Genomic DNA, 17,778 nt, shown 5'->3' on the forward strand with positions numbered 1-17,778 from the left:
TGACTTGCTCAGGAGGTGTATAAGTCCTAGTATTGCTTTTACGAACAATAGTTGAAGCTTTAGCATGATCCTTCATTCTAACAGGAAAAGGAGGTTTCTCAACATAAGAAGTAGGAACAATAGGATCATTGTAAGTGACAGTCTTTTCTTCAACTTTAACAGGTGCAGCTACTTTTACTTCTATGGGAGGATGATATTTAAACCACTTCTCCTTGGGGAGATCAACATAAGTAGCAAAAGATTCACAGAAAGAAGCTACTATCTCAGAGTCAAGTCCATATTTAGTGCTAAACTTACGGAAAATATCGGTATCCATAAAAGATTTAACACAATCAAAGTTAGGTGTCATACCTGACTCCTTACCTTTGTCGAGGTCCCAATCTTCAGAGTTGCGTTTAATTATATCCAATAAGTTCCATCCAAATTCAATAGACTTCATCATAAAAGAGCCAGCACAAGAAGTATCGAGCATGTTGCGATTATTTTCAGAAAGCCGACCATAAAAATTCTGGAGAGTTGTCAATTTTGAGAGCTCATGATTGGGGCATGAGTATAACATTGATTTGAGCCTCCCCCAAGCTTGAGCAATGCTTTATCCTTCGCGAGGCCAAAAATTATATATATAATTGCGATCATGATGAACAAGATGCATAGGGTAATACTTTTGATGAAATTCCAATTTCATTCTTTTATAGTTCCATGATCTTGTATCATCACATAGCCTATACCATGTCAATGCGTCTCCCTCCAAAGATAAAGGGAAAGCCTTCTTCTTAACGACATCATTGGGTACACCTGTAAGCTTAAATAGTCCACAATTATCATCCACAAAGTGTAGATGTTCATCAGGATGCTTTGTTCCATTTCCTGTGAAAGTGTTAGCTAGCAGTTTTTCCATCATACCCGAAGGGATCTGAAAAGCAGTTTCATTTTCAATAGGTTCAGTAGGTTCAGTAGGTTGAGGAGCAACTCTTGGCTCAACTGGACGGGGTGAAGATACCCCGAACAAGCCCCTCAGACAATTACTTTCCATGGTAACAAGTGACAGAAAATTTCAGCACACTAAATAAATTTTTCCTTACCAAATTCCACCTACCAAAGGCGCTTCACTCCCCGGCAACGTCACCATAAAAGAGTCTTGATGACCCACAAGTATAGGGGATCTATCGTAGTCCTTTCGATAAGTAAGAGTGTCGAACCCAACGAGGAGCAGAAGAAAATGATAAGCGTCTTCAGCAAGGTATTCTCTGCAAGTACTGAAATAAGTGGTAACAGATAGTTTTGTGATAAGATAAATGGTAACTAGCAACAAGTAACAAAAGTAAATAAAGTGCAGCAAGGTGGCCCAATCCTTTTTGTAGCAAAGGACAAGCCTGGACAAACTCTTATAATAGGAAAAGTGCTCCCGAGGACACATGGGAATATCGTCAAGCTAGTTTTCATCACGCTCATATGATTCGCGTTCGGTACTTTGATAATTTGATATGTGGGTGGACCGGTGCTTGGGTACTGCCCTTACTTGGACAAGCATCCCACTTATGATTAACCTCTATTGCAAGCATCCGCAACTACAACAAAAGTATTAAGGTAAACCTAACCATAGCATGAAACATATGGATCCAAATCAGCCCCTTACGAAGCAACGCATAAACTAGGGTTTAAGCTTCTGTCACTCTAACAACCCATCATCTACTTATTACTTCCCAATGCCTTCATCTAGGCCCAAATAATGGTGAAGTGTTATGTAGTCGACGTTCACATAACACCACTAGAGGTTAGACAACATACATCTTATCAAAATATCGAACGAATACCAAATTCACATGACTACTAATAGCAAGACTTCTCCCTTGTCCTCAGGAACAAATGTAACTACTCACAAAGCATATTCATGTTCATAATCAGAGGAGTAATATTGTGCATAAAGGATCTGAACATATGATCTTCCACCAAATAAACCAACTAGCATCAACTACAAGGGGTAATCAACACTATTAGCAACCTACTAGCACCAATCTCGAACTTGGAGACAAGAAATGGATACACGAGATGAACTAGGGTTTGGAGATGAGATGGTGATGATGAAGATGTGGATGGAGATTGCCCTCTCCCGATGAGAGGAGCGTTGGTGATGACGATGGTGATGATTTCCCCCTGTCGGAGGGAATTGTCCCCGGCAGAACAGCTCTGCCGGAGCCCTAGATTGGTTGTCCCAAAAAGTTCTCTGCTATTTTGTCTCATCGAAAGACTTCATATGGGAGAAGATGGGCGTCGGAGAGCCACAGGGGGCCCACGAGGTAGGGGGGCGCGCCCAGGGGGGCGCCCCCCACCCTCGTGAGCAGGGTGTGGGCCCCCTGGCCTTCATCTTTGGCGACAATTTTTCTTTATTTATTTTAAGGTGTTCCATGGAGTTTTAGAACTTTTGGAGTTGCACAGAATAGTCCTTCAATATTTGCTCCTTTCCCAACCCAGAATTCCAGCTGTCGGCATTCTCCCTCTTCATGTAAACCTTGTAAAATAAGAGAGAATAGCCATAAGTAATGTGACATAACGTGAAATAACAGCCCATAATGCAATAAATATTGACATAAAAGCATGATGCAAAATGGACGTATCAAAGTCCTATTCATTGTGTCCCTAAGAAGGGATGTATAACTATTGTTCCTAATTATAAGAATGAGCTTATTCCACAACGAATTGTCACGGGCTATAGAATGGTAATTGATTATAGAAAGTTAAATGAAGCTACTAGGAAAGATCATTACCCTCTGCCTTTTATCGATCAAATGTTAGAAAGATTATCTAAGCACACACATTTTTGCTTCCTTGATGGATACTCTGGCTTTTCACAAATACCTGTTTTACAATCTAATCAAGAAAAGACCGCTTTTACCTGTCCTTTTGGAACATTTGCTTATAGACATATGCCTTTCGGTTATGTAATGCACCTGCTACCTTGCAAAGATGTATGACTGCTATATTCTCTGATTTTTGTGAAAAGATTGTTGAGGTTTTCATGGATGACTTTACTGTCTATGAAGTCTTTTGATGATTGTTTAAGAAATCTTGATCGAGTTTTGTAGAGATGTGAACAAACAAATCTCGTCTTGAATTGGGAGAAGTGCCACTTTATGGTTAATGAAGGTATTGTCTTGGGCCATAAAATTTCTGTAAGAGGCATTGAGGTGGACAAAGCCAAGGTTGATGCAATTGAGAAAATGCCATGTCCTAAAGATATCAAAGGTATTCGTAGTTTCCTTGGTCATGTTGGTTTCTATAGGAGGTTTATCAAAGACTTTTCTAAAATTTCTATGCCTCTTACTAATCTTTTGCAAAAGGATATTCCCTTTGTGTTTGATGATGATTGTATGGAAGCCTTTGAAACACTAAAGAAAGCCTTAATCACTGCACCTGTTGTTCAACCACCTAATCGGAACTTGCCTTTTGAGATTATGTGTGATGCTAGTGATTATGCTGTTGGTGCTGTTCTAGGACAAAGAGTTGATAAGAAACTAAATGTTATTCATTGTGATAGTAAAACTCTAGACAGTACTCAACGAAACTATGCTACTACTGAAAAAGAATTCTTAGCAGTGGTGTTTGCTTGTGATAAATTTAGGTCTTACATTTTGATTCTAAAGTAATTGTCCACACCGATCATGCTGCTATAAAATATCTTACGAAAAAGAAAAATGCTAAACCTAGACTCATTAGGTGGGTTCTTCTGCTACAAGAATTTGATTTGCATATCATTGATAGGAAAGTAGCAGAGAACCCCGTAGCTGATAACTTGTCTAGACTTGAAAATATTCTTGATGACCCACAACCAATTAATGATAGCTTCCCTGATGAACAACTAGCTGCAATAAATGTTTCTCATAGTACACCTTGGTATGTTGACTATACTAATTATATTGTTGCTAAATACATACCACCTAGCTTCACATACCAACAAAAGAAAAAAAATTCTTCTATGATTTAAGACATTACTTTTGGGATGGCCCACATCTTTATAAAGGAGTAGATGGTATTATTAGATGATGTGTACCTGAGCATGAACAGGAACAAATCCTACGGAAATGTCACTCCGAAGCTTATGGAGGACATCATGCGGGAGACATAAGGTATTGCAATCTAGTTTTTATTGGCCTACTCTCTTCAAGGATGCCCATAAGTTCGTCTCATCATGTGATGAATGCCAAAGAATAGGTAAATCGGTAAGCGTCAAGAAATGCCTATGAATTATCCACTTGTTGTTGAACCATTTGATGTTTGGAGATTTGACTTTATGGGACCTTTTCCTTCCTCTAATGGGTATACACATATTTTGGTTACTGTTGATTATGTTACTAAATGGGTAAAAGCTATTCCAATCAGTAGTGCTGATCACAACACCTCTATTAAGATTCTTAAGGAAGTTATTTTTCCAAGTTTTGGAGTCCCTTGATCACTGATGGTGGTTCACATTTTATTCATGGTTCTTTCCGTAAGATGCTTGCTAAGTATGATGTTAACCATAGAACTGCGTCACCTTATCATCCTCAGTCTAGAGGTCAAGTTGAACTTAGCAATAGAGAAATAAAACTAATCTTACAAAAGACTGTCAATAGGTCCCGGAAGAATTGGTCTAAGAAATTAGATGATGCACTTTGGGCTTATAGAACAGCTTATAAAAATCCTATGGGTATGTCTCCATATAAAATGGTTTATGGAAAAGCTTGTCATTTGCCTCTTGAGTTAGAACATAAAGCATTTTGGGCAATAAAAGAACTCAATTATGATTTCAAGCTTGCTGGAGAAAATAGGTTATTTGATATTAGCTCATTAGATGAATGGAGAACCCAGGCTTACGAAAATGCTAAGTTATTCAAAGAAAAAATTAAAAGATGGCATGATAAAAGAATCCACAAGTGAGTTCAAAGTCAGAGAATATGTCCTTTTGTACAACTCTCATTTCAGATTTTTTGTAGGAAAACTCCTCTCCAAATGGGAAGGACCCTATGTCATCGAGGAGGTCTATCGATCCGGAGCTATCAAAATAAATAATGCCGAAGGGAGTAACCCAAAGGTTGTCAATGGGCAACGAATAAAACACTATATCTCAGGTATGCCAATCAATGTTGAAAGTAATGTTATCCAAACTTTGACACCGGAAGAACACATAAAAGAGTCCTTCCGGAACACTCCAGAATCGTGAAAATAAGGAGGTACGTGATACGGTAAGTAAACGGACTTCAAAAAATCTACAAAATATTTTTTTGTCAGTTTTGGAATATTTAGAAAATTAGGAAAATAAGAAACTTCCAAGAAAGTGACCCTGGTGGGCACGATACACCAAGGCGCGCCCAGGTGGGTTGTGCCCACCTCGGGTATTTTCTGATATCCGTTTTTCTTCCGTTATGCTTGTTCCCCAAGATAAAAAATCTATATATACCTCTAGAACCTGTTAACCTCCATATCACAGAGAAATCTCCTATTTTGTTTTCTTGATGTTTTTTGTCAGATCTGTTGAGCCAGGCATCATGTCTTCTCCCCCTATGATCGTATGCAAGAAGATGCTTGGTTGACGAAGATCGAGCTGAAGAGAGAAGACCCCATTGGAGTAGCTAAGGAGGACAAGAGCAAGGAGGCACCTGGGGATCAAGTACCGATGGACGAGCAAGCATTGCCCACCGATGAGGAAGAGGAAGATATCCTTGAACCCTACTATGCTCATCTTACCCTCGTTGAGATTGCAGCCTTCAAGATCATTAATACGGTTCATATACAAAATAAGTATCTCGATCATGAAAATATTTTGCATATGGAGCACATTGCTTCCCTGTGGAGATTCATCCGAAGATTGGAGAGCCTCTTGATCCTGAAAGACCGGATCGCTTCTACTTCATCACCATCGTCTTCTTCATCACCACCAAAAGAAAACTAAGTATTGGTATGGGCACTCCCCTTGGCTTTCGCCAAGCTTGGGGGAGGTGCCCCGGTATTGTATCAACCTCCACTATCTTTTGCCTTTATTTTCTTAGTTCGATCCATGGCTATCTTTTGCTATTAGAAGAATAAAAGTTTAGTTCGATCCTTTCTTTGTGTGAGTTTGCTTAGTGATCAATCCTTGTAATCGTGTGCGAGATATAATAAAGTTAGTTTGATATTTGTCTTCTTTACTCTCTTGCTGCCATAAAAAGAAAGGAAATAAAAGAAAAGGATCTTATGCTAATCTTATGGTGAGTGATGACATTTCACAAGGAAAAGTATAAGTAGAAAATTTTATTGTAGATTGACAAACATAGCATTGGTCAATGATGCAACACATGAAAGAATTGATAAAGGAAGAGAAGATTCACATATAAATATATCATCATGGAAATCTTTTGTAATTGTGAGCACCCATCAAAATATTATATGCCAAAATTGTTGACGTTGGACAAGCAAGACAACTTAATGATTTATGTTTGTTCATATTCACATAGAAGTCATATTGTCATAGATCTTTCAACATGTGGTGCTTGCCCCTATCTTTGCTAGCCAGAAATTCCGCACCAAGTAGAGATACTACTTGTGCTTCCAAAACCCTTAAACCCTATCTTGTTTGAGAGTCCACCATACCTACCTACGGATTGAGTAAGATCCTTCAAGTAAGTTGTTATCAGTGCAGAAGGGCAATAAAAATTGCTTATAAAAGTGTGAGATCATTTAGTGTAAGGGAAAATTGAGCATTGTACGAACTTGTGATGGTGAAGAATAAAAGCGACAGACTGCATAATAAAGGTTGCCATCACAAGGGGCAATATAACGTGACGTTCTCTTACACTAAGGGGTTGAGCATACAAACAAAAAGCGCATGGCAACCTCTCCTTCCCTCTGCAAAGGGCCTATCTTTTACTTTCATGTATTTACTTTTATGCAAGAGTCAAAGGTTCTCTCTCTATTCCTTTTATTTTTCTCATTTGGCAAGAATCATGTGGTGAGGAAAGATCTAGGCACATATGTCCAGTTGAATATGGGTGGCATGAGTTATTATTGTTGACATCACCCTTGAGGTGAGTGTGTTCGGAGGCGAAACTATAAGCCCCAATCTTTCTTTGTGTCCGGTTGAAACGTTTTGCTCATGTGTACGCGGTGAGTTTTAGCAATCATAGAAGACTAAATGATGGTTGAGTATGTGGACTTGCCTAAAGGCTCCGATACGTGACCCTTCCTGAAAAGATGATGAACTGTAGTTGCAAAGTTGACTGAGAACATAGTTTGTTGGTTTCCAATAGAGTTTATGCTTTATACTTCATTGTTGTGATGAATTGTCACTTGTTCATGAGAAGTCTATGATAAAAGTTCCATAATAAAAGTTTTATATTGAAGTTTGTTGCTGTTATAATAAGTCACATGATGCTGCTATGTCCGTATTTTTGTTTTTATCGACACCTCTCTCTCTAAGCATGTGGACATGTTTTTCGATTTCGGTTTTCGCTTGAGGACAAGCGAGGTCTAAGCTTGCGGGAGTTGATACGTCCATTTTGCATCATGTTTCCCTACTGTTATTTATGTTGTTTTGTTGTATAATAATGCTTTTTGGAGTAATTCTAATGCATTTTCTCTCATAATATGCAAGGTATGCACCAAGGGGGAGAATTCTGGCAGCTGGAAATCTGGACCTGGAAAAGCTACGTCAAGCTACCTATTCTGTACAACTCCAAATGAGCTAAAACTCCCCGAGGATTTTTTATGTAATATTTAACAAATACTGGAGCAAATAAGTACTAGAGAAGGGCCACCGGGTGGGCACAACCACCTGGGTGCGCCAGGAGGCCCATGCGCACCCTGGTGGGTGCTGCCCTCCCCGGCCCACCTTTGGTGCCCATCTTCTGGTATATAAGTCATTTTGACCTAGAAAAAATAAGGGGAGGACATTCGGGATGAAGTGCCACCGCCTCGAGGCGGAACTTTGGTAGGAGCACTTTTGCCCTCCGGTGGAGCGATTCCGCCGGGGGAACTTCCCTCCCGAAGGGGAAATCATTGTCATCATCATCACCAACAACTCTTGGGGAGGGCTATCTTCATTAACATCTTCACAACACCAACTCCTCTCAAATCCTAGTTCATCTCTTGTGTTCAATCTTTGTATAAAAACTATAGATTGGTGCTTGTGGGTGACTAGTAGTGTTGATTACATCTTGTAGTTGATTACTATATGGTTTATTTGGTGGAAGATTATATGTTCAGATCCATTATGCTATTCAATACCCCTCTGATCTTGAGCATGTTTATCATTTGTGAGTAGTTACTTTCGTTCTTGAGGTCACGGGAGAAATCATGTTGCAAGTAATCATGTGAACTTGATATGTGTTCGATATGTTGATGGTATGTATGTTGCCATTCTCTTAGTGGTGTCATGTGAACGTCGAATACATGGCACTTCACCATATTTGGGCCTAAGGAAATGCATTATGGAGTAGTTATTAGATGGTGGGTTGCGAGAGTGACAGAAGATTAAACCCCAGTTTATGCACTATTCCTTAAGGGACCGATTGGATCCAGAAGTTTAATGCTATGGTTAGAATTTATTCTTAATACTTTTCTAGTACTTGCGGATGCTTGCGAGAGGGTTAATCATAAGTAGGAGGTTTGTTCAAGTAAGAACAGCACCTAAGCACCGGTCACCCACATATCAAATTATCAAAGTACCGAACACGAATTAAGCCAACATGATGAAAGTGACTAGATGAAATTCCCGTGTACCCTCAAGAACACTTTGCTTATCATAAGAAACCGTTTTGGCATGTCCTTTGCCTCAAAAGGATTGGGCTACCTTGCTGAACTTTTGTTATTACTATTGTTACTTGCTCGTTACAAATTATCTTGCTACCAAACTACTATGCTACTTACAATTTTAGCACTTGTAGACATTACCTTGCTAAAAACCACTTGTCATTTCCTTCTGCTCCTTGTTGGGTTCGACACTCTTACTTATCAAAAAGGGCTAAAATTGACCCCATACACTTGTGGGTCATCATTTCTCCCCCTCTGCCCTCTTGTAATGTATTGAGTTTTCCCTTTGAAGTTATCTTATCGGATTGAGTCTTTAAGGATTTGAGAACACTTGATGTATGTCGTGCATGTGCTTATCTGTGGTGACAATGGGACATTCATGTGATCCACTTGATGTATGTTTTGGTGATCAACTTGCGGGTTCAGTGATCTTGTAAACTTATGCATAGGGGTTGGCATATGTTTTTGTCTTGACTCTTCGGTAGAAACTTTGGGGCACTCTTTGATGTTCTTTGTGTTGGTTGAATAGATGAATCTGAGATTGTGTGATGCATATCATATAATCAAACCCATGGATACTTGAGGTGACATTGAAGTATCTAGGTGACATTAGGGTTTTGGTTGATTTGTGTCTTAAGGTGTTATTTTATTTCGAACTCTAGGGTTGTTTGTGACACTTATAGGAATAGGCCAATGGATTGATCGGAAAGAATAACTTTGAGGTGGTTTCGTACCCTACAATAATCTCTTTGTTTGTTCTCCACTATTAGTGACTCCTTGTTGCACTTTGAGGGATTGTTATATGATCCAATTATGTTATTACTGTTGAGAGAACTTGCACTAGTGAAAGTATGAACCTTAGGCCTTGTTTCAAAGCATTGCAATACCGTTTTCGCTCACTTTTGTTACTAGTTACCTTGTTGTTTTTATATTTTCAGACTACAAAAACCTATATCTACCATCCATATTGCACTTGTATCACCATCTCTTCGTCGAACTAGTGCACCTATACAATTTCCCATTGTATTGGGTGTGTTGGGGACACAAGAGACTCTTTGTTATTTGGTTGCATGGTTGTTTTATAGAGACCATCTTCATCCTATGCCTCCAACGGATTGATAAACCTTGGGTCATCCACTTGAGGGAAATTTGCTACTGTCCTAGAAACCTCTGCACTTGGAGGCCCATCAACGTCTACAGAAAGAAGGTTGCGTAGTAGACATCAGCAGCCTAAACGCGGATAAGTGGGTTATGGCGTATGGGAGTAAAGAGGACTTGATACTTAATGTTATGGTTGGGTTTCACGACGTTAATGATCCTTAGTAGTTGCTGATGCTTGCTAGGGGTCCAATCATAAATGCATATGATCCAAGTAGAGAAAGTATGTTAGCTCATGCCTCTCCCTCATATAAAATTACAAGAATGATTACCGGTACTTGTTATCGATTGCCTAGGGACAAATGACTTTCTTGTTGACAAAAGCTATCCACTTTTATTACCTTGCACTTTATCCGTAGATTTATTCTCGCAAAGTACTCGTAGTTTTATTCTCGCAAAATATTTGCATACTTGTTTTAGGTAAAGCAAAAGTCAAGCGTGTGTAGAGTTGTATCGGTGGTCGATAGAACTTGAGGGAATATTTGTTCTGCCTTTAGCTCCTTGTTGGGTTCGACACTCTTATTTATCGAAGAAGGCTATAAACGATCGCCTATACTTGTGGGTTATCAAGACCTTTTTCTGGCGCCGTTGCTGGGGAGCAATAGCATGGGGTGAATATTCTCGTGTGTGCTAGTTTGCTTTATCACTAAGTAGTTTTTATTTCCTGTTCTAAGTTGTGCTCTACCTTTAGTTATGGATATGGAACACGAAACACCAAAAAAAATAGTTGTACTTGCTACTCATGGAGATGGGGAACCTCCTAAAACCCTCGATGCTCGTTATGTGAAAAATATTATGCACTACTTTGATAATCCTGAGAAAACCCCATTCAACATGATAATGGGAGACACGTTGGATCAACGTGAATACTTTAGGGATTATCGCTTGACACAAAAAGGGAAACTTTTATGGGATCAAATTGATGTGTTGCATTGGTATGCTTGGAATTTATGCCAGAGATATGATTTTATTTGTTGCTCTAGGATGAATGCTCCACATCTTCCCTTTTCATGCAAATTCAATGATAATGAAACCTTAGCTTCTTATGCTAATGGTAGATATGATTATTATGATGTGGAATGAATAGAAGAATTTGTTGCTTTTAAGGGTGCTTATGAAATTAAATCTCTGTTTGAAAAGTATGAAGATTTTGATGATTCAGTTTATAGACCTGAAAATTTTTCCATCCTTAAATACTGCTAGGATAATTACAAATACAATTCCGATATTGATGCATTTATTGAGAGCCTCCGTTGTCCAAGAAGAGATTAATATTTTGCAGGAGTCTATGGAAGAAGGAATTGATGAAACTATGAGCTCATTGGATGAAAAAGATGATGAGGAGAGCGAAGAACAAAAGGAGGAAGAGCGGACTAGCTACCCGTGCCCACCATCTAATGAGAGTAACTCTCCAACTCATACATTGTTTAATGTCCCTTCGTTCTTACCGAAGGATTAATGCTATGATAATTGCTATGATTCGTTGATTCGTTTGAAATATCCCTTTTTGATAATGCTTGCTATGCTTGTGGCCAAGATGCCAATATGGATTATGCTATTGGAGATGAACTTGCTATTGTTCCTTATGTTAAACATGAAATTGTTGCTATTGCACCCACACATGATAGTCCTATTATCTTTTTGAATTCTCCAAACTACACTATATTGGAGAAGTTTGTACTTGTTGAGGATTATATATATTGATGGATTGCCTTTTACCATTGCACATGATAATTTTGATGAATGTAATATGCATGTGCTTGCTGCTCCTACTTGCAATTATTATGAGAGAGGAACTACATCTCCACCTCTTTATGTTTCCAACATGATAAAATTGCAAGAAACTACTTATGCTATGTATTGGCCTTTACTTAATGTGCATGAATTGTTCTTGTATGACATGTCGATGCATAGGAAGAGAGTTAGACTTCGTAATTTCTTGATATATGTTGCTCTGTGCTCACTACTAAATGCCAAATCATTGTTAATTCAAATTGGCTTTGATATACCTTGGGATCCGGGTGAATCCATTACTTGAGCACTTTATGCCTAGCTTAATGGCTTTAAAGAAAGCACTACCAGGGAGACAACCCGGAAGTTTTAGAGAGTCATTTATTTCTATTGAGTGCTTTTATAAAGTTTAAAAACAAAAAAAATATAGAGGGGAACTTAAAACTTTTCACAAAGGAGAAGCGATTGAAAGGTGATGCATTGCGGAAGTGAGGGTCAACCTTGAACACTTGTGTTCATGCTCATGGAAGCAATGTAGAATTTTTCATGAAGATTCTCACAAAAATAATTATCCCCTTGTACAATTCCATTGTATTATAAAAATAATGTGCCAAGATTTTCCTTTAGGATGAGTAGATTGCTTGTTGGTATGTCCGGTGCAAAAACAAAAACTTTGGCTTTAGTGCGCAATTTTACATTTTTTTACTGGAACGTCAAACATTTCTGAAACTTTTTGCAAAGACTTGCTATAGAAATTGTTTATTTTTTAATAATTTTTTCAGAATTTTTGGAGTACCAGAAGTATGGTGAATGTTCAGATTATTACAGACCGTCCTGTTTAAGACATATTCTGTTTTTGATGCATTGTTTTGCTTATTTTGATGAAACTATCGATTCTATCGGTTGTATAAGCCATGGAAAAGTTATATTACAATAGCTAACAATGCAAAAACAAAATATGAATTGGTTTGCTACAGTACTTAGAGTAGTGATTTGCTTTATTATACTAACGGATCTTACCGAGCTTTCTGTTGAGTTTTGTGTGGATGAAGTGACCAAAGATCGAGGAGCTCTCGATATGAGGAGAAGGAGGAGAGGCAAGAGCTCAAGCTTGGGGATGCCCAAGGCACCCCAAGTAAATATTCAAGGATACTCAAGCGTCTAAGCTTGGGGATGATGCCCCGGAAAGCATCTCATCTTTCTTCAACAAGTATCGGTATGTTTTCGTCTTCGTTTCGTTCATGTGATATGTGCAAATCTTGGAGCGACTTTTGCATTTAGTTTTCATTTTTTTATGCACCATGATGGTATGAGATAGTCCATGGTTGATTTATAGAATGCTCATTGCACTTCACTTATATCTTTTGAGTATGGCTTTATAGAATGCTTCATCTGCTTCACTTATATCATTTGAAGTTTGGATTGCCTGTTTCTCTTCACATAGAAAACCGATGTTCGTAGAATGTGTTCGGTTCTACGGTAGGGTGCATCGACTGCAAATTAAAATTTTCCTACGCGCAGAACATCCAAGAACATGCTACGGGAGATGGATAACAGATTGTTACCACTAGACGCGCAGTGCCATGCAGCGGAAGTAGAGTTGAGGCAACGCGTTCCTGGAGTCGTCTCCTCCTTGCCGGTCTCCCACGTAGCCGATCAGATCCCGCGAACAGGTTCACCGGAGCGGCGCAAGTGCACCGCCTCTAACGGTATCCGCGCGTGCAGGAGGAACATCGTGCGGCGGACTGCTAGTCCGATCACACAACCTGTAGCAAGTGGAGGTGGCTATTCGCAACACATGCAAACCCTAGTGACAGCACCGAAGAGATCAACCGCATGAGTGTGCCGCACCTCCACTTTATATAGGTGTCCGTTGCAGGCTCAACACTCGGGCCTCGCATGTACCCTAAAGCCCACAAGTCTACTCGGCCATAATCCGAATACAGCTCGGATCACATCCAACCAGTGTCCTCGGATCCGACCTCGTAGGTTCCTTCCCTTAAGCACACGACCCCTTAGGTTCAAGCCGGCTTGGTCGCAATTCGGATCACCTCCAGACTGCACGGTTGGTAGTGGCCTCTAGCAAGGCATGCCGAACACCAAGCAGACTATGAAGCTGGTTAGGTGAACCTGTACAACATGTCACACTTCTGTTCCCTTTGCCACACGATATATGTTGTCGGGCTCAAGGCGAGATTGTCATCCTTATGCTAGCCCAACCGCTTTCTCGTTCTAGTGATGCTGACCACTATTCGGATTATCTCATAATCCTTGTCGCATAGCCATGCTTCTGTTGGTTGGATCACATGAGGGGCCCAGAGTATATCTCTCCTGGTCGGAGGGGCAAATCCCATCTTGCTCGACCACGTCTCGCAGCATGGGTCTGGACAAGCTTGAAACCTACCTTTGTAACTACCTAGTTACGGAGTAGCGTTTGGTCGGCCCAAAGCAGGTCTGTTACCATCCCGAGTACATGCGCCAACTCAGGTCTTAGGACATAGAACGTATGTTGTACTAGAGACTCACAGATGACATATCGTTGCATCTCATAGTTGGGTCTGTCTGACTCGAACCTTATCTCGACTCAGATCCGACTATGTTGAATCCGACCAGATCCTTCCGAGTCCATATTATCCAGTTAGCATCCAATGCTCCATGGCGAGTGAGACCAAGCTATCGACCGTGTCATATGCTAGTCTAGTCGACTGCACGTCCACACAGCCCTTTCGACTAGGGACCATTTAGGACAGTCATCATACAATGCATAGTCCCACAAACAAGTCACATACTTGCTGATACACATCATTGATAATGTCCAAGGACTATCTTTATTCATAAACACATAGGAAATATCATCATACATGATTGCCTCTAGGGCATATCTCCAACAGTCTCCCACTTGCACTAGAGTCAATCAAATAGACATCGAATGCCCATAGCTCTAACGTTCCCCTCATGCTTGGGTTGTGGAAGCGGCTTAGTCAACGGATCTGCAACATTTGCATCCTTGTGAATTTTGCATAACTCTACATCACCATTCTTTACGATCTTTCGTATCGGGTGATATTTTCGATCTATGTGTCTGACCTTATGGTGATTCCTCGGCTCCTTGGCTTGTGCGATGGCACCAGAATTATCACAATAAAGGTCCAACGGTTTTACCAAGGCTGGGAAAATACCAAGATCATCCAGAAAATGCTGGATCCAAACACCTTCCTTTGCAGCTTCACAAGCCGCAATGTATTCGGCTTCTGTGGTAGAATCGGCCACCGTAGCTTGCTTGGAACTCATCCAGCTCACTACTCCTCCGTTCATGACATACATGAATCCAGACTATGATCGATAATCATCTATGTCGGTTTGGAAACTAGCATCGGCGTAACCCCTTACAACGAGCTCTTCCTCACCTCCATAAACTAGGAACATCTCTTTAGTCCTTTTCAGGTACTTTAAAATAGTCTTTACCGTTGCCCAGTGACTCTCACCTGGGTTGACCTGGTATCTGCTTGTTAGGCTTATTGCAAAAGCAACATCAGGCCTTATACATATCATGGCATACATGATGGATCCGATTGCTGAGGCATACAGAATCCTACTCATCCTGCTTCCCTCATCAGATGTCGAAGGACTCTGAGTCTCGCTTAGCGTTATACCATGTGAGAGTGGCAAGAACCCTTTCTTCACCTCACTCATGTTGAACTGCTTCAACACTTTATCTATGTACGTGCTCTGGCTTAAGCCGAGCAGCCTCCTAGATCTATCTCTATAGATCTTAATGCCTAAAATATACACTGCCTCACCAAGGTCCTTTATCAAAAACTTGCCATTCAATGACTCCTTGACTGAGTTCAACATTGAAACATCATTTCCGATCAGTAGTATGTCATCCACATACAAGACCATTTAACTTCTTGTATAAACAAGCATCCTCTTTGCTTTTGATGAAACCGAGTCCAGTGACGGCCTCATCAAAACGAATATTCCAGCTCCGCACAGAGCGGTACTACCGCTTGGGTGGGCGGTACTACCGCTGAACCAGCGGTACTACCGTCCCCTCCCAGCGGTACTGCCGCGCACACGAGAGGAGCAAGGACCTGGACCCAGAGTGGTACTACCGCTCGGGGTGGTACTGCCGCCACTACTACCGCAGCTAGTACCACACAACCCGACACGAGAAAAAGAGGCCCCAAGTCGAGGCGGTAGTAGCCCGGAGCCTCATCGGTACTACGGCCGAATACAACAAGCGGTACTACCGCTGAGGAGCGGTACTACCGCTTGATGTGCTTTGGCGGTACTACCGCTGAGGAGCGGTACTACCGCTTGATGTGCTTCGACGGTACTACCGCTGAGGACCATTCAGGGCAAACTAGGAGAGGAAAGGGAACTCCATTGAAGCGGAAAGGAATAGCGGGTGCGATAAGGATGTGCACGTGTTGATTCCACCCTAGCCTTACCAAAGCGGATCCCCTCTTGATAGTACAGTGACTCCTACGAAACTAGTCCACCAACAGAGAAACGAAGGAGCTACACCGTCTTGAATAAAACACCGAGGGGAGGGAATCGTCTCGTGCCAAAGGATGAATCTCTAAAAAACTCAACGCACACGATTAGTCCGCAAAAGCATTGTCATCAATCACCGAAACACCTTGGGGATAAATATGCCCTTACACCAGGCAACCCCGTGTGTACGGCCTCCCCCAACCCCGTGCCCACGGGCCTCCCAGAAAGACTGGAAGTGAAGACGCACACCCCCGTGCGCACGGGCCTCGCCGCTATAGCACCCCGTGTGCACGAGGGTGTACCGTGCCCACGGGACCCCCGTGTGCATGGGCCTCACTTACCACATGCGCACGGCCCTCCCAGGTTTCGGCTAAGGGTTTCCTGTTTCGCCCTCCAAGTCATCCCTTACCTCCCTCTAGCTATATATTCCATGCCTAGGACATTTTTTAGGGTTAGCAAAGTACATGTGAGACACTGAGAAAGCTTCACTCGTCTACCACTCCTCTTAGGAGAAGATCCCAAGTGGATATCAAGACCTCCTTTTAGAGAAGGCTATCATCAAGACCTCACCTCCTTAGAAGTGGAAAGAACCTTACCTTTGTGCTTGTTTCCTTGGATTGTTCTTGTATTCTTGTGGATCTCAACCATGCTTCTAATGGATGTGTGATTAGGTTTTGTTTTGAGTGAATTCATCTCTTGTGTTCTTGTTCTTCATCCTTTCCCCCCTCCAAGTGTGAAAAGATCTCCACTTAGGGTTCCACCCTGCAACAGTGTGCCCAATCAATGCTTTCCTCTCCCCCTCCCCACTTTCCTGATGGGCTTCTATCGCTTGCCTGAGAGCAGCCATGCGGGTTTTGACAAACATATGAGTGGTTTTTGTTGGAACACCGCAAATAACAAAAAGAAATATAGGTTGGTCAAGTGGAAAATCATGCGCCGGCCAAAAAAACTTGGGAACTTAGGCATTATTAACACCTCTCTCATGAACAAATGACTTACTATTAAGTGGTGGTGGCGCATTCTTATTATCGATCCTGGGGCATTGTGGCTTCAAATCCTCAAGGCTAGATATTTCCTTGACTGCAGCCCCCTGTGCACCCCTAGGAATGGTTGGTCTAGTTTTGGCGTCAACTCCTTGATGTTAAAGGCGAGTTCATATCCCTGGTTAAGTTTTTGGTTGGAGATGGCCGCTCTGTTCGTTTTTGGTTGGATTGCTGGACGGGAGATGGCCTTCTCTCTTATTCCCTTCCTACCCTGTTTTCTTACCATTCATTTCCTTCGATCTCCATCACGGAGCTTCCGGTCAGGAATTGAGACTTAGGTTTTAGGAGGATGTTGTCTCCCGAAGAGTTGGAAGAGTGGCACCGCCTCGGTGTTGTCTTCTCGGTGCTCTCGGAGTCGGCTGACTCAGTTTCGTGGCCCCCGTCAGCATCCAATAGGTTTACTGTCAAATCCCTTTACGTTAAACTCTCATCTGGGTTGGCTTCTTCGCGTTTCTCGGGTATTTGGCGTGCCAGAGTGCCCCTTAAGGTTAAGATCTTCATGTAGCAAGCCATGCGTGGTTGGCTGCCAGCCACAGACCAAATCAAGAAAAGAAACGTCCGAGGGTCAGACTGTTGTGCACTTTGT

This window comes from Triticum aestivum, chromosome 4B, assembly GCF_018294505.1.
Source record: "Triticum aestivum cultivar Chinese Spring chromosome 4B, IWGSC CS RefSeq v2.1, whole genome shotgun sequence".
NCBI classification, from domain to species: domain Eukaryota; kingdom Viridiplantae; phylum Streptophyta; class Magnoliopsida; order Poales; family Poaceae; genus Triticum; species Triticum aestivum.